Consider the following 24,482-nt stretch of genomic DNA (forward strand, 5'->3'; position numbering starts at 1 on the left):
TGCTAAAAAGATCTTAGAGGAAATAGTGCCTAGGTACGGGCTGCCAGTGACTATGGGCTCTGATAACGGACCTGCCTTTGTGAGCCAGATTGTACAAGGGCTGGCCCGAGCTCTGGGGACGAAATGGAAGTTACATTGCGAATATAATCCCCAGAGCTCAGGACAAGTTGAGAGAATGAATCGGACCCTAAAAGAAACACTGACAAAGTTGGCAATAGAGACTGGCGGGGACTGGGTGACCCTCCTTCCCTTCGCACTCTTCCGGGCGCGTAACACCCCATATAAGCTGAACCTTACCCCCTTTGAAATTTTGTATGGAAGACCCCCTCCTGTGTATCCTATTTTTGAAGGAAAGTGCCTGCCACTCCCTGCTCTGGGACAATTCCGGCAAACAATAATGGCATTAAGCAAGGTGCATAACCGTGTTTGGAAGTTGATCCGGGAGGTATACGAGGACCAAAATGAGAGGGCCCTCCCCACACATAATATTAGCTCGGGTGATTGGGTTTGGGTAAAACGACACCAATCTAGAGTATTAGAACCTAGATGGAAAGGCCCTTATGTTGTTCTCCTAACCACCCCTACCGCTGTCAAGGTTGACGGGATTGGACCCTGGGTTCACTGCAACCACGTGCGGCAGGCCACGCCAGAGGAACGAGATAAGGCACAAACAGAATGGAAGGCGAATACTCATCCGTCAATTGAAGCTCACCCGCCGAGAAGCCTCCTAGTTCTCTTGCTGATGGCAGCCCTCATCAATCCAGGGACGACTTCTCACGGCCTCCAGACCAACCCCCACCAGCCGGTCAAGGTTACCTGGAAACTCAGCGACGGACAGACTCACGAAGTGCTCAACCAGACCTCGGAGATCCATCCCATTAACACTTGGTGGCCAGACCTGTACTTTGATCTCAGGCAACTTTTTCATACTGGGCCAGGGTGGGTCAGAACGGATGGGTTCTGGTGGCCAGATGGGTTTTACGCCTGTCCTGGTGGCATCAAGGGAAATTGGAGGACATGGGGGGGGGGAGGTAGAAAGCTTTTACTGTGCTAGTTGGAGTTGTGTAACCTCATGCGATGGGCCCAGAATGTGGGATGTGGGAAATCGAGACTTGGTGAACTTTACCTTCCGAGACCCTGACCGCAGGGCACCTCAAATACGGGTACAGTTTAACCAAAAAAAGGGCAAAAAGAGAAAACAAGTGGACCTCCGGACTGACTTGGGGATTTCAACTCCACGTGAGTTGGCCCGGTCCCTATCTGAGTGGGTTATTGACCATAAGACAGGTTATTGAGCCAGTGCAAACACATAGTGTGGGTCCCAATACAGTCATAACAGAAACGGGAGCCAAAGGGGCCTCAGGGCCTAGCCCCTCTAGATCAAGCTCGCAGGAAACATTTAACCCCTCCTCCACTCCAAGCCCTGGAAATAACCCAACAGAAGCCCCTAGCCCTCTGGCTGTAACCATTAGTCCAGCCTCCCAAGATCCTCTATGGGCTTTGGTGAATGCAGCCTTTGTGACTTTAAACCGTACCAACCCTAATGCAACCCAATCCTGCTGGCTGTGCTATAATCTTCGCTCCCCTTTTTATGAGGCTGTAGGCCTCAACGTCTCCTACAACTTGTCCTCAAGCCAGAATCCACCCCAATGTCGATGGGAAGAACGTAAGGTTGGCCTCACGATGAAGGAGGTATGGGGACAAGGGCTTTGCCTAGGCACAGTACCACATGACAAGGCTTCCCTTTGTGCTCAGACTGAAGGTAATCTAAGCCTTCAAGGAAAGGACTGGATTGTGCCAGGGGTCGGGGGATGGTGGATTTGTTCACATACGGGGTTGACCCCATGTTTGAATGTGAAGGTTTTTAACCAGAGTCAAGAATTTTGTGTCCTGGTTGCTATAATGCCAAAGATTTTATACCATTCTGAAGAGGTTATGTACTCACATTGGGACCGAGGAGTACGGAGAAAAAAGAGAGAGCCACTTAGTGTAATCACCATGGCTGCTTTATTCAGCCTCGGGTTGACAGGAGCAGGAACAGGAATAGCTTCACTGTCTCTACAAACCAAGGAGCTGTCCTCTCTCCGAGCAGCCATAGATGAGGACCTGACTCGCATAGAAGAATCAATCAGCCACCTAGAAAAGTCTCTAACCTCCTTGTCTGAAGTAGTATTGCAAAATAGGAGGGGATTAGACTTAGTTTTTCTCCAGCAAGGTGGGGTCTGCGCAGCTCTTGGAGAAGAATGCTGTTTCTATGCAGACCATACAGGTGTGGTGAGGGATTCAATGGCGAAAGTGAGAGAGGGACTAGCGCAACGCAAAAGAGAACGAGAAGCCCAACGGGGATGGTGGGAATGGTTTAGATCCTGGTCACCCTGGCTAACCACTCTGGTCTCAACCCTCCTGGGCCCACTTTTACTGTTAATACTAATACTTACAATTGGGCCTTGCATTTTAAATAGACTAATCACCTTTATCAGGACACAGCTAAATACTATCCAGATAGGTCGAAATAAAGAAGAGGAAGATTCCTCCCCATAATCAAAAGACAGGGGGGAATGTAGAATGTAGGGAGAGCAAACATAACGCCATGACAAAAGGCAGAAGCAGGAAGACCAGGCCCTCACCCTGGCAACTAAGGCGACTATCAGGTCACCAAGACACAACCAGTCAGAGACTATCAGGCCACCCAGATACAGCCAATCAGAACTTGTTTACGGAAAGATCCCGCGCGCGCGAATGTCTGACCAATGAAAAGACCCCCGCGAACATGTAACCAATCTGCTTCGCTAAATGACCCCTGCTTATGTTTGAAATTGGATGTTCTATAAATATGGGTAGAAAACCGGGCTCGGGGCTCTCAGCCTGTGCGCCACTGCGTTGGACACAGTGGGGGCCCTAGCTCGAGCTAGCAATAAACTCCCTTCTTGCGTTTTGCATTGTCTCTTGGTAGCTTTCTCTCTTCCCGCTCGGGGATTCGGACATCGGGCATAACATCACCCATCTACGCAATCATCCTAAATGAGGATAAATATGTTATCCCACAAAAGGAACAAAGCACAGATATGGTATGGTAGCCTCGTGGGAACTTAACAAAAGATGATTACAAGATGTTTTGCAATGCTCAAAATAGACCATTGTTTAAAAATCAGCCAAGTGACTGTTTAAATTTTTTAAGGGTAAAGCAATGATCCAGATGATGGAAAAGTTATACTGTTAAATTTGATATGCTGTAGAAATAAAATGTTTTCTTTAACCATTGGTGCAATGCATTCTGCCATTTGCTTGGATTTCTATTAATTCTAAGTCATAAAAATTATTAAGACTCAGAAAACACTCAAACTATAAAGAGATAATATCAATGAACTTCAGATGAAAGCTTGTTACTGAAACTTATTTCTAAAGAAGCAATCTATACAATTCCCCATTTCATAACAGAAAACCATCCTACATCCATGGTAAAAATCTTATGTTTTAAAAGCAATTCCATTCCCAGATAACTAAACATATTTTAATTTCTCAATTAAAATTCACATTTTAACTATCATCCCTAAAAATATTTTTAAAGTATATAAATCTTATTTAATTTTTTAGTTTGACTTTACAGAATAAATATAAAAATCAAATGAATATAAATATATTTATATTATATATTTAAAATAAAGTCAGTCTGAAGGGATCTTTGTTTCAGCACATACAATTGTTTCCTTGTCTATTATAAAAAGCAGCGACAATTACTTGAACTTTAACCCTTTAACCTTAATATTTCTCCTTTATACTATGAAGTAAAAAAGCAATACATATATGCATATATATGGAAAAATTTACATATAACCATATATATTTAGTTTACTAAGTACTTATTTTCAGATCAAAAAAATGTCAACATTAAAAAATTTAAACTAAATCAGCTGATGTGCAACTATCCATAGTTCACTTAGGGATGGTTGTTTAGCAGCATCAATGGGAAAGAACAGGTAGCTTGAAATAAAAATTCACCTGAAAGCTGAGGATATTTGAACTTTGCAGGGGTTGTGTGTGGTATATTACCTTCTAGCACAAATCTTGAAATGATCCCTTTATTCTCTGTTTGAACCATCTATTCTCATCTTTTTAGAGAAGCACTGATGATCCAACTAAACCCTCCACTTTTACCAATGGCAGGAGTGGCAGAATATCTCTGAGAAGTTAAGTGATATGAATTACAAACACAGGTAAACTGAGGTTTTAAAAAAAAGCGTATGTGTAGTAATGTTTCACATAATAGGTCATATATCCTAATTTCAAGACCAATTCCCTTTGTAGCATACCATGCAGCTGGTATCAGTATCTCTGCTCTTGAAAAGACAGAATAGAATGGGCAGGCAAGGTCAGCAAGAGGTCATTTATCACCATTTCTGGAAAATATTGGAAAATTTTATCTTGTGCTAAGAACTAATGATCTTCTTGGGTAATATAAGAATCATATGGTGATATTTAGCAATAAAACTTAGGCCAGGGCATTAGTGGGCATGAAAGAGGAAGTGGCAAAATAAAGAGCTGGATGCTATTTGTGAATGTCATTCTCACCAATAGAAAGTTTCAGGAATGCACTGCCCATCACAAAAGGGAATTCAACTCAAAGATGCCAGATTGTGTTTATTCACTACTATCCTCCACATCTAAGGAACAGTTTGAAAGCTCCTAACTTTTGCCCAACCACTGAATCCAGTCCTAAAATAATATGATTTAGGTTTCCTTCCTGATCTCTTAGTTTCCCAAGAGCGATATTTAGATATATGTGACAGGAAAGAATTTAGGCAACCTTACTTATCTACTTAGGACAACATAGCTGAAGGGAAAATCTGCCTTTACCAAAAAGAAAGAAACGAAAAAAATGCTTTTCCAAAGGTTTCCTAAAGCAAGGTTAAAGAAACTTTATGTAATCTTTAATAATTGCACACAGAAACTCATCAGAACAAGGCTGAACATCAAATCCTACTTCTACCATTTGTTTTGCTGAGGTTCTGGCCACCAGCGGACCTTAAGCAAATACAGATGTAAATCTATGACACAGCTTCTCACTCTGCTAACAGCTAGGGAACAAAGGAAGGCGATTCAAGCATGGTGCCTTCTTTCAGGGTACTTACAGTCCCTGCCCTTCATTTACTACATAAGAAAAGCAGTTCTTTTACACATATTATCATTTGTTATTTTTCCATAACAAACATTTTCTTCTTTTTATCTACTTTACAAAATTATCACCCATAGAACTTTCCCTGGCTCCTTGATCAGCATTACTAATATACATTAGAATATAAATTAAGATCCATTCTCAAAGAAAAAGCCAATATCAGGAGCTCATTTAAAATCAATAGTATCAGGCTACCCAAGCAGGTATTAAACAGTGAAACAGTCTGCCAAGAGGTAATTAAAAAAAGAAATAAAAAGTGTGAAGGATCTGTTGAAAACACAGGCTTAAGCAACATGCAGTAACTGTGAATGGCTGAGAAATCACAATAGTTTAATAGACCTGCTGGGCATACCTAAAAAGAGGAATCTTTTTTTTTTTTTTTTAAACAAACTTCTTGCCTAGGTTTGCAAACACCACTAGGTCTGGGGGCTGGAACTGGAAAAAAAAAAATTAAAGTCTGTTCAAAATGAGAAAAGAAAATAATCTTTTATTGTTATTTTTGGGCACAAGGAGTAATTATAGTAATAACAACTACTAAGAAAAAGAAAAAAAAAAGTTGCCATTAGTCACAGTTTTTAAGAAAGCTCTCCAATTCTTTTAACCAAAAGCACTGCAAATGAGTTCCAGCAGGCCTGACTCTTCTTTCTTGGGTCACTTGCCTACCTGATACTGAGCCAATGCTCTGGTAGACTGGGTCTGGGGTCAATCCCACCTGACTCATGTGGAATGAGGAGGAAAGAGAGTTCAACATGAAAACCGGGATGATGCTACGAGAGTTTCAGTGAATGATTGCTGGGTACAGCTATCTTCTACACTCTCCATTGGAAAGAAACAGAGAAAGAGGCATTTGGGACTATGATTTGAAGGATGCTAAATCCAGACCAAGAGTCAAGGTTTATGAAATAATGACAAGCAAGAGACAGTGCACAACAGTCTCTTATAAAGTAGACAGTTAAAATGAAGAGAACTTAAAGAATTAAAGAAAATATTTCCTGTGAAGTTCCGCTTGCTTCCATGAGATTATCAAGAACTGAGCTACATCTATATACAACTCATTGTGCTGGAGAGGGAAAGATTCATGGAAAAGTAATAAATAAGTATCACACATCTTACTTTCAGTCCTCACAGCAAACTAGCCAGGTCTTTTTATCATTATTTTAGGGGTAAGAAAATGGAACAGAGAAATAATGTAAAGTACCTAAAAAACCCATCTCCTACATATGGAGCTAGATTTTGAACCCAGAATTGAATGTTTATAATGCAATTTCTAAAGAAAAACCCACTAATATTCATGTCTTATAAAGTAGAGAAATAATGTTTAGCTAAGGAGTTCATGTTAAGATGTCTTTCAAATATAAGATTTTAAAAACCATGAAAAAATTATCAGGTGGAAGTCACCAGTAAAAAAAAAAAAAAATGTGTAAGATTTTGATAAATTTATCCTGGTTTTGAAGACATTCATAACTAAGGCAGAAGAGTTAAAATCTATATCTTAAGGTGAAAATGATTTACTGCTTAGTTTGTGACATGGTTATGTTTGTACAAATTGGCATATTTATTTTAAGATGTAAAAAAAATTAAGTATTAATTAAGTATTAATTTTAATTAATTAATTAAGTATTTTTCAAACCAAATTTCTGTTTAAGAAAGACAGAATCACAATTTGCCTCAAAATGCAGTAAACTGAGATTAAGAATTTGAATGTTTAAAAGCTGAACTTTCTGAGAAATGCCAGAAATACAATTATTTAGAATTTGACTATTGCTGCCTCACACTGAGCAGCATTTAGTCCCTTTTCCCTTCTCCATGTGTGTGTGTGTGTCTGATGTGAGATAATATTTGAAATGTGAAAAATAACCTTTTTCTTTCCCCTATCCCTGATGGTGTTGCCATATGGCTTTAGCAGTTGGTCCCATCCTTTTCAACCTCCTACTATTTATTTATTTTAATCACTCTTCATGATTAGTAAAATGAAGGGCTCTGTGTATCTATTCTTGTATTCTCGCTCTGTAGTTTGGCCCCTGATCATTCAATTTCCCTTAGCTGCAGAGACTGCCATCTTTAAATGAGCATAATGTTACTCACCAGTTGAATGAAATCCTTAAAAATGATAGTTCCTTATATTTTAAAAGCATTTCCATTATCTGTGGGTTTTTTCCTCCTAAATTTCAAAACCATCTGTGCCTTCTCATTTATGACCAAGACTTTTCTGAATTTTGAATTTGCTTAGAGCTGACAAAACACAACATCTGGATTTCAATTCAAGGAGGAAGGCTCATTTGAAAGCTTTTTAATGCCCCTGGACCACAATGAGATCAAATTGAAGAACTTTTTTTATGAGTTGAGTGCAAATGAATTAGAAACATGTGGATTAAATTTCTCTTAAACCTCAAAGGGAATTTAAATATTAAGGGAAAGTGCTTTTCAAACTGCTTCTTGGCTTCTGCCAAAGTCAGAACACTTGAAAAGAGTTGGTGATATCTACTGAATTCAAATGTACCCAGTATTTTCTTCTCTAGTGTATAAAGAACATTTTGACCTTTGAATAAAGGGAAATATAACCAAAGATTTACAAGTTTCATATCTAATAATGCTTAATCTTCAGTCTAAAACAAGCATATTCCTAGAATTCATAGTCTTTCCTTGTTTTTTCCTTTTTTTACTGCCATTTGTTTCGTTTAACAATAGCCCAATATACTGGTGAATACAATGAATGACATCACCATACCGATGTAACAGAAAATCTCTCTGTCTTTTCATGTAGTTTATTTCAGGGATTGGAAAAATTGATTGAAAATTTATTTGTTTCACAGACATAGAGAATAGACTGGTGGAGAGAGGTGGAGGGAGAGGGTGAGACATATGGAGAGAGTAACACGGAAACTTACAATACCATATGTAAAATAGATTGCCAATAGGAATTTTCTGTATGACTCAGGGAACTCAAACAGGGGTTCCGTGACAGTCTAGAAGGGTGGGATGGGGAAGGAAATGGGAGGGAGGTTTGGGATGGAGGGGACATGGGTGTACCTATGGCTGATTCTTGTTGTTTGATAGAAAACCACAAAATTCTGTAAAGCAATTATCCTTCAATTAAAAAATAAAGTGGCAAAAAAAGAAAAAAAGAAATTTTATTTTTTTCAAATTTATGAGTTTATAAGCTTTTTTCTATTTAACTTCATTTCATTGGGTTAAAAAGCTTTCCTGATTAATAGAAAAGAACTAACCCTTACTCCTTTGGATACATATTAGTCTCCTAAGCACTCACTTTATAAACAACACTGTCGCAATTACCTGTGTGGTTTTGGTTGCGTGTGTATGTGGGTATGTCTGTGCAGAAATATGTAAAAGCAGTTATTAATATTTTAACCCACAACAACTGACCCTGAGGCCCCTGTACACACAGATGAAGTAATTGTTCAATTATTTGCAGGAAAAACATCTATGACCATGGACCTGAGTGAAGCCTCTGCAAAGGACAGCTCTGAAGAGGGCAGGCTGAGGGGAGCAATCATCAGTGTAGGAGCTGCAATCTTTCCAATTTCCTGAGTTGGAAGCAGCTTAAAATGATCCTTTGCTGGTAGTCGCAAAAGTGTGGCAGTGACGAGTGGTAATTCTCCCCTTCTGCCCTTTCCTCAGAAAGCCTCTTATCCTGAGGGTAACCAATGTCATGACATGTCTACAGCCTTCCTTATCACCACTGCTAATAACAGATTCCTGCCTGGAGACAGCACCATGAGCACAATTTTAAATAGTCTCTTCTGGCACAAAATGATTTTGTAAAGCAGACTCCGGAGTTGAGGCAAATATTCACAAATGTGCCAGCAATAACTCCAGAAGTCACTTGACAATATTAAGATAAAACCTTATTACTGACAAGTCTTTTTCCTCCATTGCATCCTACATTTTCCTATGACTTAAGACTTTCAGAGACATCCTTGTATTACCACTTCTCTACTCAGGAATAATGCTAAAGGATGCAGTTGTTCATCTGAGTGAGAAAAGAAGTCCCAGGGACACACCTATTTTCTGAAAGAAAAATGACAGTTGGCTAGTTGGGGTTGGAAGAGTTTCAGTCAAAACAAATGCTCCTGAATTAAGGGAAAAATAAGAGACTGTCTCAGATTATAAAGATGTGTTCTGTGACTAATAAAGCTGATATTTAATATGCTGCAGTAAAAGATACAAACAGGTTGCTCATCCTCTGCCTCACCTGAGGGAAATCTGCAAAGACAAAATCTACTTTTCACAGCCTCCCACTTATCCACGGAAGGAAGTACTGAACAACAGCCCCATTCAAAGTGATAAACCTAAAAAGAAGAATTTCACTTCAGTGTCAGGTGACGAGTAAGCATGAAGCGAGAGAACAGGTGAGTTTAGGGGAAAATGCCACCACCCATCCCATGAATTTTGGTAAAACATAATTTTCACACACATTTGCTGGGAATATGTGTTGTATTACCACAAGAACAACTCAAGTACTGTGAAACATTCCTGACAGTTACAGTGACTGATTTAATTACTACTTTTAAGACATTTCCTTTCTTATGCTGCCCAGTATATTCATTAAGGGAAACACCATGGTACTTATTTATACTTTATAAAACTCCTCTGGAGCTCAGATCTTCATAATATTTGCTTAGCCACAGTTAATAAAGAAAATGTCTTATATACAAACTGAATACCAGATTGCAGTAGTTTCTACCTAACTCCATTCTGACATTACACTGTCCCTTATGACAAAATACAAGAGAAAATACAAGAGAAAAAGTCTGTGTCCGTGCTGTCAGGGTCACTGTAAGGTGGTTCTCAATGAATGGTCCTATGAAAAAGTGGTTTTCCATGATTTGCTTAAGTCTCCCATCTTTAACACTTACAATGATAACCTATAAGGTCTTTTTCCTATACACACACACATATAAAGGAATTGCAAACATTTTTCTGCAATTGGTCATTACTGACAAAATGAATTAATAAGCAATGAATGAATATCAATGAGAATATTGAAATAACTATTAAAAATAACCCATATACCATCCTTTGTTCCCAATATGGACCATTATAAACATTTAATAACATAATTTTACAATTAAAAACATCATTTATTCAAATTATGAATAAAATATGTTTTAATATTGCAATGCTGAAACTAAAGAAGAATGATTACTGGAATGATTCCAAAACCTATATCAATATATGACTCTCATTTACTTATTCCTTCACTGAGAGACCATTCACTAAAAAGACAAATATTTGGAAGAACACAATGCATAAAGAAGACACAATATAAACTGACAGAATAACAAAAGAGGCAACATCTTTTACTGGCCACTGCTTGAACAGCCACTGAATAAACAATTCATATGTTGCCTGATTTAATTATTCGAGCAATATTAGAAACAAGGAGAGATACTATTAATAGTGCCAGAGATACAATTAGAACAAGTGAAATACTATTATAAACTTACAGATGAGAACATTGAGGTGCATACAGGTTAAACAGCTTATCCATGGTCACACAAGCAAGGGTGACCAGAGAAGTTCTGAATAAAAACTAAATACCTTCAGAACCCTTAATCAGCATGCCCCAGTTTATTAGTGACAGAGACCTAAACCAGGCCACTCCTTTCTAGCACACTGAGCCCAACTACAGAAAACTGAGACAGCCAGTCATCTTACTGCAGCTTCTTCCTCTCTGCAGCTTGAAAGCCTCTTTCAGGCACCTAATTTAAAATGTCTGTTTTCTAGTGCAGTGTGTCCCATCGGTGGCATGGTGTGCATAGCTACATGAGGGACTTTGGCAGGGCAAGACTGTGTAGACTGTCCAAGACTGTGACATAAGTATAGTGATATGAGGCTCAAGTTGTTCTTCAGTATATCCCATGCTCTCCTCCAGATATGCTGCAATCCATTTACCATTTGTGGCAATTATTTGACATATTTTTGTTAATACTTAAAGGAACTGTATTTTTGTGATACTCCTGTTATCTGCATTATTTATTTTTAAAAAAGCCTTTGATAAGCCTTATTTTGAGACCTCAAGCATAATCACATACAAATGGTGATTTCTTCCTACTACCCATTTTAACCCTTTTAAAAAGATATTTTTGTAGAGGGAGCTTGATTTGAATACAAGATCAACTTGACTTTTCAGCTTTATTTTTTACTCAACCTGCACAAAGAGAAAAAAAAAAAAAGCTACTACTTTTCATGATTTATTCATGATTAACCTCCCAATAGCAAAGAGATTGATCAACCAGGGTATTATTTCACATGTGTCAAACAAATGCCAAGTGCTCTTTACAACCTAGTCAGATATAACCTCTTCTGTGACGACCTTCCTGACAATTTCTACCCATCCAATAATGATGATCATTGCTTCATACTTGAGTCCTTCTTAATAGTCATACTGCTCTGTAATCTGTTAGCTGTCTTTCTTGCCATAGTGCATCTTATTTATCTTTATATCCCTTGGTCCACTTCAAGATCCTGGCAAGTTACTTCAGCATAAAAAATGCTTGTTTAAATAAAGGAGAGAAATCAGTGTCCTGTAGTCACAGTCTTAATAAATGTCTCAAAATGTTTTCTGTTTAACAGTGTTCTGTAATTTTGCATTTATGATGTGTTGGAAGTTTGAAAGAAAAATAGAAGTAGGAAAACTTAAAGAAAAACAGTAAAATAGTATTTATTGACTGTCATCTCACTGATTCTGCAAAAGTGTTTTTCAAAGATTATCTCCATTCATCCTTCCAACATCCTCATGTGATGAGAACTTTTATTATGCACACCTTATAAAACAGGAAACTAAGATGCACAGAGGTTAAATGAATTTCCTAAGAAAAGACAATCAGCTCAGAAGTTGTAGGACTGAGTATCAAACAAAGCAGCCCTACTCTAAAGCCTACACTTCCAAGCATTGTGTACACTCTCTCCCTGGGAAATGGGGACATTTTTGGTGTCTAAATCCAGCAGAGGAGCTTGAAATGAAGTCGTGGCAAGGCTCACTAAGCAAGAACCTAAAAGACAAGGAAGACGTGGGAAAGGACAGCTATGATGGGACATCTGTAAATCAGCAACTAGACCTGCAATTTAAGTGTAGAAGCCAACAATAATTCCCTTCTTTAATGGCTGATACAAATATTCACCTGAATATGACACAAATATGCCCTTGAACTCCAAGCTCTGTATGGCCCCTGATCCAAAGTCAAATAAGACACAGTACAAGCCCCTGGTGGTATCAGGATGTGATAAATTCTTCTACTCTAGAACTTTAATCTTAAACTGTAATTAAAATTAAATAAAAATGCACATTCTGTTCCTCTACCTCCATCACCACATTTCAAAGGCTTAACAGCTGCTTGTGGTTAGCGGTTGCCACACACAACAGGACAGATACAAAACATTTCTGAATTGCAGAAAATCTTACTGGACACCATTGACCTAAAGAACTGTGTTTTAGAGCAAGAACTCTTAAATCAGAGAGGGAAACACCAGCTATGCCTCTCTGGGCAGGATGCTTAACCTTTATATCTCAGTTCCTAATTGCTCTATCTGTAAAATGAATGTAATTATAATACTAAGGATTATTTTAGCTAGTTCATATAAACATTTTGACCATCTGCTTAGTATATGTACTTAACAAATATTGGGTTTTAAAGTTACTGTCACACTTATCACTCATAATAAACTATTTATATCTTATAAACAGTGATTTGTTTATAATATGAACCCTGAAAGACCAGGACTCCATATTTGATTTACAGATGAAAACAGTTAATTCTATGAGAAATACTCATGGAAATAAGATTCACATGAGTGAGATGTCAAACGCACAATTCATGACCAACAAATGTGTTCCTGTCACATGCTTGACTACTCTGGTACACATCTTCTGGTATTTAAACACTAAATATGATAGTATATTAAGATAAAATTTATATACTAGGAAAAATTATGTTATATGAGTAAAGTGAAATATATATGACAAACAATAGGAAAAGAAAAGCAAACAGACACTATTCAAATTATTTACAGAAACAAAGAGCTACTTAAATTTGCCCTGGCCAAAACAGATAATTGCAGGAAGATCTCACCAAACACAGCTTTTCAACTCCATCTGCCAATTAATGGACTGGTTTCACCTAGCACATACACATGGGAGTTATATTTAGATATCTAGGGTAGATCTTACTCAGCAGAAAACACTGGAAGTAGGTAATAAAGAATACCAGAGCATCTTTCATAGAACACTGAAGAAGTGGACACCATAAAGTGCTATCCTGGTGGCTCAGACCATAAAGAATCTGCCTGCAGTGAGGGAGACACAGGTTCAATCCCTGGGTTGGGAAGATCCCCTGGAGAAGGGAATGGCAACCCACTCCACTATTCTTGCCTGGAGAATTCCATGAACAGAGGAGCTTGGTGGGCTACAGTCCATGAGGTAGCGAAGGGTTAGATACAACTGAGCAACTAACACTTTGGGCGAATAAGAGAGGCCCCATGGATTCACTCTGCATTGATCTGAAGGGAATCCACTGAGTAAGATGTTAAGAATTTGAGCTACTCCATACACTGAGGAACTGAAATTCACTTCTGGGTGTATTTGTAAATGCTGCTTAACTTAGCTACTGCATTTGAAAGTATTGCAAGTATTTTACTACCAGAACTACCACACTTACAAGTACTCATTTAAGCAATAATTTTGTTTTACCCCATGGAAAAGTATTTAGTTACTGCTTTAATGTTGATGGTTCAACCTTCTCACCTATATAATAAAGAGAATAGTGAGAAATTACTGTGTGCCTCGACAGACATGAGTTTGAGTAAATTCCGGGAGTTGGTGATGGACAGGGAGGCCTGGCGTGCTGAGATTCATCAGGTCGCAAAGAGTCGGACACGACTGAGCAACTGAACAGAACTGAACTGATTCTATTACTGAAACTTAACACTCATATCATATATGAATAGGGGGCTTCCCTGGTAGCTCAGCTGGTAAAGAATCCGCCTGCAATACAGGAGACCTCGGTTTGAATCCTAGGTCAGGAAGATCTCCCGGAGAAGGGATAAGCTACCCACTCTAGTATTCCTGAGCTTCCCTTGTGGTTCAGCCGGTAAAGTATCCATCTGCAATGTGGGAGACCTGGATTCAATATACAGGTAGAAGAAAAAAAGGGGGGGGGGGGCAAAACAAAACAAAAGCAACAATAGGTAAAATTTGATTCTGCTACCTGCTAACTATGTTAGCAGGAGCACATTAGTTAATGTGATGAGGATCAGTATTTCTATTGGGATAATTTCACCTACCTTTATTTTTTAGTAAGGATTAAACTAGGTGATAGTTATGAAGCATTTAATGCATTGCACATCCTATATCACTTAAATTATAAACTAAATACATGGGAGGGGGATCAGGATGGGGAATACATGTAAATCCATGGCTGATTCATGTCAATGTATAACAAAAGCCACTACAATATTGTGGGGTAATTAGCCTCCAACTAATAAAAATAAATGAAAAAAACAAAAACAAAACAAAAAAAATAAACTAAAATTATGAACAATGGTATTGTAATGTGACCCTCACAAAAATCTTATGTTATTATCTTTTATTTGCAGTTGAAGACCCTGAGGATCACAAATTGAAAACAGCAAGTCCAAGGTCAAACCTGTAAAAATGATACCTGATAAAATGGGACCATTTATACCTAGATCTGCCACATACCTTCCACTGCCCTTAAAACAATGCTAAATGTTGCTATAGGACAATATTAAAGCTATTTCAATGTAATGCTGAAAAAATGATCTGTAAATTCTATGTGTCTACAGATAAGGAGTAAAAGAAATATGGAAAAATAACCTATATTCTGGTGACTCCAAATTTACATTTTTAGCCTGGCTTTCTACCTTGAATTTTAGGTTTTTATGCGTGTTTCCATGACACCTCAGCTTGAATGTCTAATAATCATCTCAAAATTAAAATTCCTAAAATGGGACTCTGGATCTTAACCGTCTTCCAACCTCTACCATCTGCTCTGACAGTCTTTTCTATCTCTCTACTTGAAAATTTCATCCCACCAGTTGCTCAAGCCAATACCTGTGAGCTATCTTTGATTTCCCTCTTTGCCCTACATCCCAGTCAAAAAATCTGGTCAATGTTATCACCAAAATATATCAAGAATCCAATCACTCCCCACTTCCTAATTTATCCCCCTAATTCCCTTGAGGTTCTTCTCAACACAGAAGTCAGAATGCTTCTCCTATCTCTTTGAAAGAAATCCAAAGCCCTCAGAATAGTCTACAAGGCCCTGCATCATCGAAGCACTCTCGCATCACTGCTGCTGCTGCTGCTAAGTCGCTTCAGTCGTGTCCGACTCTGTGCGACCCCATAGACGGCAGCCCACCAGGCTCCCCCGTCCCCGGATTCTCAAGGCAAGAACACTGGAGTGGGTTGCCATTTCCTTCTCCAGTGTGTGACAGTGAAAAGTGAAAGTGAACTCGCTCATTCATGTCTGACTTGTAGCAACCCCATGGACTGCAGCCTACCAGGCTCCTCCATCCATGGGATTTTCCAGGCAAGAGTACTGGAGTGGGGTGCCATTGCCTTCTCCGCTCCCATCACTAACTAGCCTCAAATCATATGACTGATCCTTGCTCATGCCACTCTAACTACACTGGTCTCTTCCATTTTCCATCAACAAACAAAGCACGCTTCTACTCAGGATCAGGCATCCCTCTGCCTTAAATACCCTCTTCTCAGTTATCCAGTAGAATCAAAATTATACCTTCTTCAAGTCCTTGTTCACACTTTTTCACTGATCCCCTCCCTGGCTACCTTATTTAAAATTACAATCCTTTTAACCATACACACATCATTATTCCTCTTCTCTGTCTTATTTTTCTCCATAGTAGTGTGTGTGTATGTATGTGTGTATAAAAGTATATGTGTATGTAAAGATATATATGTGTGTATATGTATGTATGTGTGCGTATATATGTTTGTGTGTCTATATATATACCATTCTCTGGGAGTAAGTCTGGATAGGCTAGAACACAATACAATATTTACTAACTCTCTCTCCTTGCTAAAATTTCATCTTCATGAGGGTTGAAATGTGTGTCACTTTTCTTAACTTCTTTATCTAGAATAAAGGCTCGAACATTACACATGTTTAACAAACATTTGCTGAATGAACAAGTACACAGAGAAAGAGATGTTTCAATGGTAAAATGATAATCCATACTCCCTATTTTTCTACCCTTTTATATGAGCAGTAATTGTATTTTAAATGCCATGTTTTCTTACGTGATAGAATTTATTTTTGAGTTTCCATCACCATGCCTGTAATATTTCATTTCTCTCTGTTTCCTTGTTTTGATTTTAGGAGCTCTGCTTTTGGCAAGCATTGGAAGAATCTAAAAATGCCCATTGTTTGAAAACAAACATTTAATGATAAATGTGGCAATAGCTAATGTTTTACTAGTAGTGGTAGCAAACAATCACTCATTGGAGGCCTTTTAGGAATAATGGACCATGACTGATTCTGCATTTTTGCTGTTTTTCCTAACCCTCAGAAAAACACCATGAAATGACCATAATTAACACAGATGGAAATTGGGATTCACAGATATTAGATAATGGCCTCAAGATTACAGAACTAGTAACTGAAAAGTTGGAATGTTAGTGCTAACAAGTCCTTATCCATAGAGCTTCCAACATCTTTACCTCCAAATTAAAGTACAATACAGTGAAAACTACTTAATTTGCTCAATACACACTTGTTTACACAACCATCATATGGGCTGAACAAGAAGGACTGGATATTTTTAGATACTACTACAGCAGTTTCAAAAATAATTCACAGTTCTCAAGTGAACTCCCTTTTTTGAGCTAACAATACCTTATTCTTTTTCTGCATGTATTTTTTTTTTCTACTGCTAAAGGTCTTATAAGATAAGCAAGTGACTCTTTACACAGCCTGACTCTCTTTCTGAAGAATGTCTCACTGCCTTGAAAAGGACTTATAATCACTTAGATATGTTTGCTGGACTCCTAGGGGAGGCTTTGAAATTCTGACACTTCGTGTTAAGTGCAGAGTGTATGCCAAAAATATATTTTGCTGGGGAGGCTGAGGACTTTTTTTTTATTTACCTATGGACACAGCATGGTTTATAGCCTCCCAGAGTGAAGAAATAGAAATGGAAAATGGCAAAAACAAAATTGAACCAGATAGTTGGCAAAACACCTTTCATTTGTACAAAAGGAGATGGGGAAACTTTGAGAAAGGGAACTCCTTAAGAATTAATCAAAGTGGCTTAAAGAGAAATGATATTTATTGAGCACCTATTGTGTGACAAACCTTCTATAAAGTGCCTATGGATGTTTTATATCATATCTTTATAGGAAATCATTGATTTGCATGCCATCTCCACTTTATTTCTTTTAGATATCAGCAATGATACTAAGAGTTTAACATCTTATTCAAATTCAACTGCCTAAATCGCTCTTCATTTTGGAAGACACAAGCTTCCAGATTCAAATATATTAATAAAATGCAGGAGAATGCTAAAGCTAAGAATATTGGTTACTTACATGATTTACCCTTTCCTTCTTTTTCAAATACTAGGAAGGTATTTTTTCCCTTTACAGCCTGCCCCTCTAGTTATACTATAGTCATACTATTTATAGGATTCTAGAGGAATAGGAAGTTGTTTAAAAGCAATCCTGGTGAAATTTCCCTCTTGTTGATCAAATATCATTTGCTTAACAATGATAAATTTTTCATTAACCTCAATTTATCATGTACATCCTGTCAAAGTTCTCTAAGTAAGCTAAGGCCAAGAGGAAGTAGCACATGCCACATTTATCATTTCACTAAGAACAACAACACAAACAGATATCTATGAAATATTGTTTTCCAACCTTGCACATTAGGTAACCCAGGACAGTGATATCCGAGAGAGGTAGACTCTGACTACCCCCTGCTTATTGCCTTGTGAGGGTTTCCAGACAGCAGTGCCAGGAGGGAAGGCCCAGTCAGAGCCCGCCTGGGGCTCCTTCTCACTGAACTGAAAGGATGGAGATGGGAGTTTGGAGGATGTGGTGCAAAGCCTAAAGTTAAGATCCAATATTATGTGCCATCTACAAAGCCTGGGGAATTCAAAAGGGCCTCAAATGGTATAACCATAAGTTCCCCTTCCAACTCTGCTCTGGCAGATGAGGTCCCCCAACCAAACAACCTTCCTTATGAGAAAGACCAGGCAAGGTGCTTGCTTATCTTTGAGTAGTGGTTTTCAGTTTCCTGACAGCCCAAGGAATTATTAAACAAGCCAATCACAGCCTCATGCAATAACTGAGGTAGCCACATCCCTTAGCACTTCAAAGCCTATCTCCCAAAGTCTCCAGTTGTTCACACTGTCCCTGCGTACCACCCTGATATGGTCCATGTTGTGGGCTGTGTTGTCCTCCACTAGGCTCTAAGTGTATGTGACTAATAGTATCAGCATACATGACTACAGTCAGTCTCATGTACCCAGTATTGGGTTTCATGCGTTTGGCTACTTCCGTAATTCTAGGGGGGAAAGCCCTTCCTCATCAATGGGGTAAACAGAAGGTGAAAAGAAGGAGGTCAGGATGGGAAAGGTTTCCAGATCAAAATATTAGAGAGACAGGATCTGTACAGAAATAAAACAAGAGAGCTCAGCAGAGCATTTCCTCAAGTCTTCAACTTGTGACTGATAAATGTGTGTAAGAGAGATGACTTGAGAGCAGGGAAAGTATCATGCAATCAAAAAGGGAAAAAAACCTTATAATTCACATTAAAAAAAATATAGCATACTTAGAAAACTCGGCAGTGTCTCAGTAGTGGGACAAAGATAGATGTAGGTTAGTCTAATCTAATGCTACTAAACGTAGCTTAGAAGTAATCTCAAGAGGATTTCTCTCTGAGTAACATAATTGTGTTCTAGAACGAAGCTCAAGAATATTTATAAACATACAAAAATTTTCAGCAACAATCTGGCATTCCAGGAAAACTACAAAGTAAGCAAAAAGAATCAGGAAAGTATGACCCATAAGCAAGAGAAAAATCAATCAATAAAACAGACTGAAAAATGAATAATAATAGAGAATAGAATTAGTGAACAAAGACATTAAACTGTTACTGTTACAGTTCTATATTCCAAGACAAATGGCGAAATAGTAAACATGTTAAATAGAGAGACATGAATGATACAAAAAATAAATTGAACTTCTAGATATGAAAATTACAATGTCTGACATGAAACATACTTGTTTGGATTGAAAACAGAGGAGGTACTTCAGAAGAAAATATTGGTGGACTTGAATACACAGCAATAGAATCTACCCAAAATGAAACAGTGTGTGAAGACTATGAAAAAAGTGAATGTATCATCAGTGAGCTGGAAGACAACTTTGAGTGGATTATCACATGTGTAACTAAAAAAAAAAAACAAAAAACAACCTCAGGGCAGGAAGCAGGAGAAAAAATATAGACTGGAGGAAATAATGGCTGAAATGTTTCCAGTTTGATGAAAACCATATTGCACAGATCCAAGAAGCTCAATGAATTCCAAGTACAGAAAACATGAGGGAAACAACACAAAAGCACATCTTAAACTGCTTAACAACAATGATAACGTCTTAAAAACAGCTGGAAAAAAGTGGTATGTTTTGAATATCCCCTAAATGACATTGGAGACAGTATCTCTCCCCGCCTCCAGCATCAGTCTGTTTCATCTGAGAAATTTAGTAAATGCTCATTCTACAGGACTGCTGCGGGTAGGGAAAAAGAGAGAATAAAGACAAGAATGATAGATTTTTCATCAGAAACAATGCAAGTCAGAAGAAAGTGGAGCAACTACTCTACTAAAAGAAAACACTATCAACCTAGAATTGACAACAGAGTAAAATAAGTCTTCAAAAATGATGAAATACTTTCTCAGACATCTAAAGCTAAAAGAATTCATTGCCAGCAGACCTGCACTGTAAGAAATGCTAAATGGTGCTTCATGCAGAAGGAAAATAATACCTGATGGAAATGGTTATCTACATAAAGCAATTAAGGACACCAGACATTATAAATGTGTAATTATAACATACTTTCTCTTCTTCTTAATCTTTGTAAAATTAATTTAATATGTGTAGTAAAAATAAAAGAAATGTAATGGGAGGTTTATAATATACTTAGAAGTGTATAACAGTAATACAACAAAGGGCAGTAAAGAGAGCAACAGAAGTATACCACAGCAAGGTCTTATGCTATACATGAAGCCATATACTAATATTTAAGTTAAAGACAGTTAAGAAACGATGGAAACCTGTCAGGAGTAAACGGATGGGGTTCCCATCCTGGGAGAATGTGAGCATCAAAATAAATCATAATTAGATTATAATCTATCGAATAGATTTAGGACTCTATGAGTCTGTGCAGATACAATAAATAGACAAATAAATAAATAAATAAATAAGAGGAGAAAGCTCTAAATTCCATACTTTCCTGATAAACAAGGTAGTCTTTTTCATCAATCATACTTATAGTGTTCTGTAGACCCAGTCTAAATTCCACTTTGTATTATAAACTGGTAAACCAGTTCAAAAAAAATGAAAGGCTCCTTAAACTATACAGACAGCATACTTGATTGAAGGCATGAAATAAAACCTTTTTTATCTATATTTGGACTTTTTTGTGTTATTGCTTTTATTGATTCAGAAACATAATTTGATTTTTCATTTGCTTATACATTTCTTGCCTAAATCTTTTTGTAATCTTCATGAAAATGTCTGTTTTTATGACATGTTTAGTCCAGCTCTTAAGCCCAAGGAGAATAAAAGCATATGGTTTTGATAAACATTCAATTGATTCTCTGAACTTTTCAAATGTAGCCATGTGCTCAATGGTACTATTGAAATTGATCTATTTGGGTTTTTAAAATCCAGAAATAAATGCTTATATGCAAAACCACCATATATGTTCTCTCTTTATTGCACAATTACATAAATCCTATTTACTGTTACTTCTCAAAAATAAAATAAAATTACTCCTCTCTCATGATTAGCTATGGAAATAAGATATAAAAGTCTTGTGAGACTCTTTTTCTTTATATCTAATATTACAAAATATCTGCAAAAAAGGTAATTCTAGTAAAATACTACAACAAAAAAACTTTGGACAATAGAGCCTTATCATATAGGTACATATAATAAGCCTCAGATATGCATGTTTTGGAAAAAAGAAAAAAAAATCTAAAAGGTAAAAAATGACAGTAGAACTCTTTCTCCTTCCTTCTTTTTGTTTATGGTTTAATCACTAAGTCATGTCCAACTCTTTTGCAATCCCATGGACTGTAACCCGCCAGGCTCCTCTGTCCCATGGGATTTCTTAGGCAAGACTACTGGAGTAGGTTGCCATTTCCTTCTCCAGGGGATCTTCCCTACCCAGGGATTGAACCCACATCTTCTATGTTGGCAGGCTGATTCTTTACCACTGAGCCACCAGGGAGGCCCTTCTTCCTTCTTTACATCCTATTTGTTGAGTGTCAAATATGTGCCAGGAAAATGGAGCAGGACCAAAATGGATGGTTCTTGTCCCCTCCCCTCTATGTCCTTAGCCTGCCTTATGTCTGTGGAAATACTTTAGCCAAAGAATAAGTTTAATCAGAGAAGTGATTAAAATGTAGAAGCTAAGGAAAACAGTCATAGGAGAACACATAATAATAATAAAGTGGTCATTAAGCATAGTCAAGGACCTTTAGTTCCTTCTCAAGAGCTGTAGAGAATAGTCTGAGCTGTATCCTGTGAGCTGTTCTGCAGATACTGAAACCTGCACCAGGTAGAAGAAGTCAAGTGCACAATGACCAGACCATAGCCATGACACAAGCTGCCCCAATTCTGAGCCACGGCCTCAGGAAATGGAAACAAACCAACCTTGGAAATAAAGACTAACTGTGCCTAAAACAATCAAGATGACACTGGTCAGACCACCGATGACCAATTTCAAGCTGTCAGAGCTGACTGTGATATTTCTGCATGTGGTCCCTTGCCTCAGCCTATAACAGCTCTTGCCCACTCAGGGCGGGGGGGCGGGGGGGTGGTGGGGGGGGGGAGGTGGCGTGGGGGGAGTTGTACTGTGCACAAGCATCTGCCCTCCCCCTTGTTTGCCAGCAACCAAAATAAAGCAAACTTTCCTTTCCATCAGCCTGGTCTCTCTATGGGCTTTTGAGTGACAAGCAACCAGATCTCACTTTTGGTTACACCATATCTGTTCTAGGTTAAAATGCAAACTCATTACAGTCAAAGATCATATGCTGACCACTACTGTCTCACCTTAAAAAAATTCCAGTGATGTTTAATTGCCTGGATTATATATGGGTTATCTTTCTTAAAATAAAATTATAAAAATTGCTAAAGAGTACTCTACGTGATGAGACTAACACTTAATAATAGTGTTTTTAAAATAATTAAGAATGACTTTTGATAAAGGTTTTAATACTGTTTCTGGTATTTATGTACAGACAATTATTAGATATAACTGAAAATTATCTTCAGATAATAAGAGAACTCAAAGAGATTCTTAGAAAAAATTTGCAGTAATCTATGTTCCCTTAGGAAAAAAAATTACCTGGCTTTCTCCCTATATAAATTTTCAGATGAAATTGCAGAGAATAAAGACATACTGTTGTCTGAACCAAGAACCTGAGCATTTTCAAGTTTAAAATTTATTATAGGTGCTGCCACAAAACAGCTCTGTAACTATACGATAGATAAAGGGAAAAAGAACATTTATATTTCTTTAGTTTGTTTTTTGACTGTAAAATCACTTAATCTCTCCTTCCTGAAAAAAATGCAAATGCATATCTACATTCCCAATGTTTTAAAGCTTTTTTAAAAATAGACTGAATGAACAAGACAGTTAACTTAGTCACAATAATCAATAAAATTCTAAAAATTATATATTGAATTTTTCCAGATGAAATCATCACTGACCTTTTGATAAATGTCATTTGCTCCTGAAAATATAAGCTTTCTAAGCCAAAAATACTATTTTGCTTATTTTGCTATTATCCAGTAAATATGCTATCAAAATGCTAACATTACAATTAAAAATAACAACTGTACAACAGACAATACAGAAACACAAAGGATTATAAGACTATTATGAACAACTATCTGGCAATAAAATAACCTGGAAGAAATGGACAGATTCTTAGCAAAGTTCAATCTTCCAAGACTGTACCAGGAAGAAATAGAAATTATGAACAATCCAATTACAAGCACTGAAAACTATGATCAAAAAATCTCCCCAAAAAAACAAAAGCCCAGGACCAGATGGCTTCACAGGTGAATTCTATCAAACATTCAGAGATGAGCTAATGCCTATCGTTCTAAAACTCTTTCAGAAAGAGTTTTCATTGCAGAGGAAGGAACACTTCCAAACTCATTCTAGAAGGCCACTATCACCTTGTTACCAAACCCAGACAAAGACAACACAAAAAAAGAAAACTACAGGCCAATATTTAACTGATAAACATAGATGCAAAAATCCCCAACAAAATTCTAGCAAACAGAATTCAACAACACATTAAAAAGCTCATACACCATGATGAAGTTGGGTTTATTCCAAGGATGCAAGGATTCTTCAATATACACAAATCAATGTGGAACACCATATTAATAAATTGAAAGATAAAAACCATATGATCATGTCAATAGATGCAGCAAAACCCTCTGACAAAATTCAGCACCCATTTATGATTAAAACTCTTCAAAAGGTGGGCATAGAAGGAACTTACCTCAACATAAAGGCCATATATGATAAGCCCACAGCAAACATTATTTTCAGTGGTGAAAAACTGAAAGCATTCCCCTGAGATCAGGAACAAGACAAGGGTGTTCACTCTCACCACTATTATTCAACATATTTTTGGAAGTCCTATGGAAGCAATCAGAGAAGAAAAAGAAATAAAAGGAATCCAGATTGGAAAAGAAGTAAAGTTCTTGCTGTTTGCAGATGACATGATACTATACATAGAAAACCTTAAAGATACTATCAGGAAATTACTAGAGCTAATCAGTGAATTTAGCAAAGTCACAGGATACAAAATCAATACACAGAAATCACTTGCATTCCTATATACTAACAATGAAAAATCAGAAAGAGAAATTAAGGAATCAATACCATTCACCACTGAAAGAAAAAGAATAAAATATCTAGGAATAAACCTAACTAAGGAGACAAAAGAACTGTATAGAGAAAAATATAAGATGCTGATGAAAGAAATCAAAGACAACATA

The sequence above is a fragment of the Odocoileus virginianus genome, chromosome 20 (genome assembly GCF_023699985.2).
Source record: "Odocoileus virginianus isolate 20LAN1187 ecotype Illinois chromosome 20, Ovbor_1.2, whole genome shotgun sequence".
Lineage (NCBI taxonomy): Eukaryota > Metazoa > Chordata > Mammalia > Artiodactyla > Cervidae > Odocoileus > Odocoileus virginianus.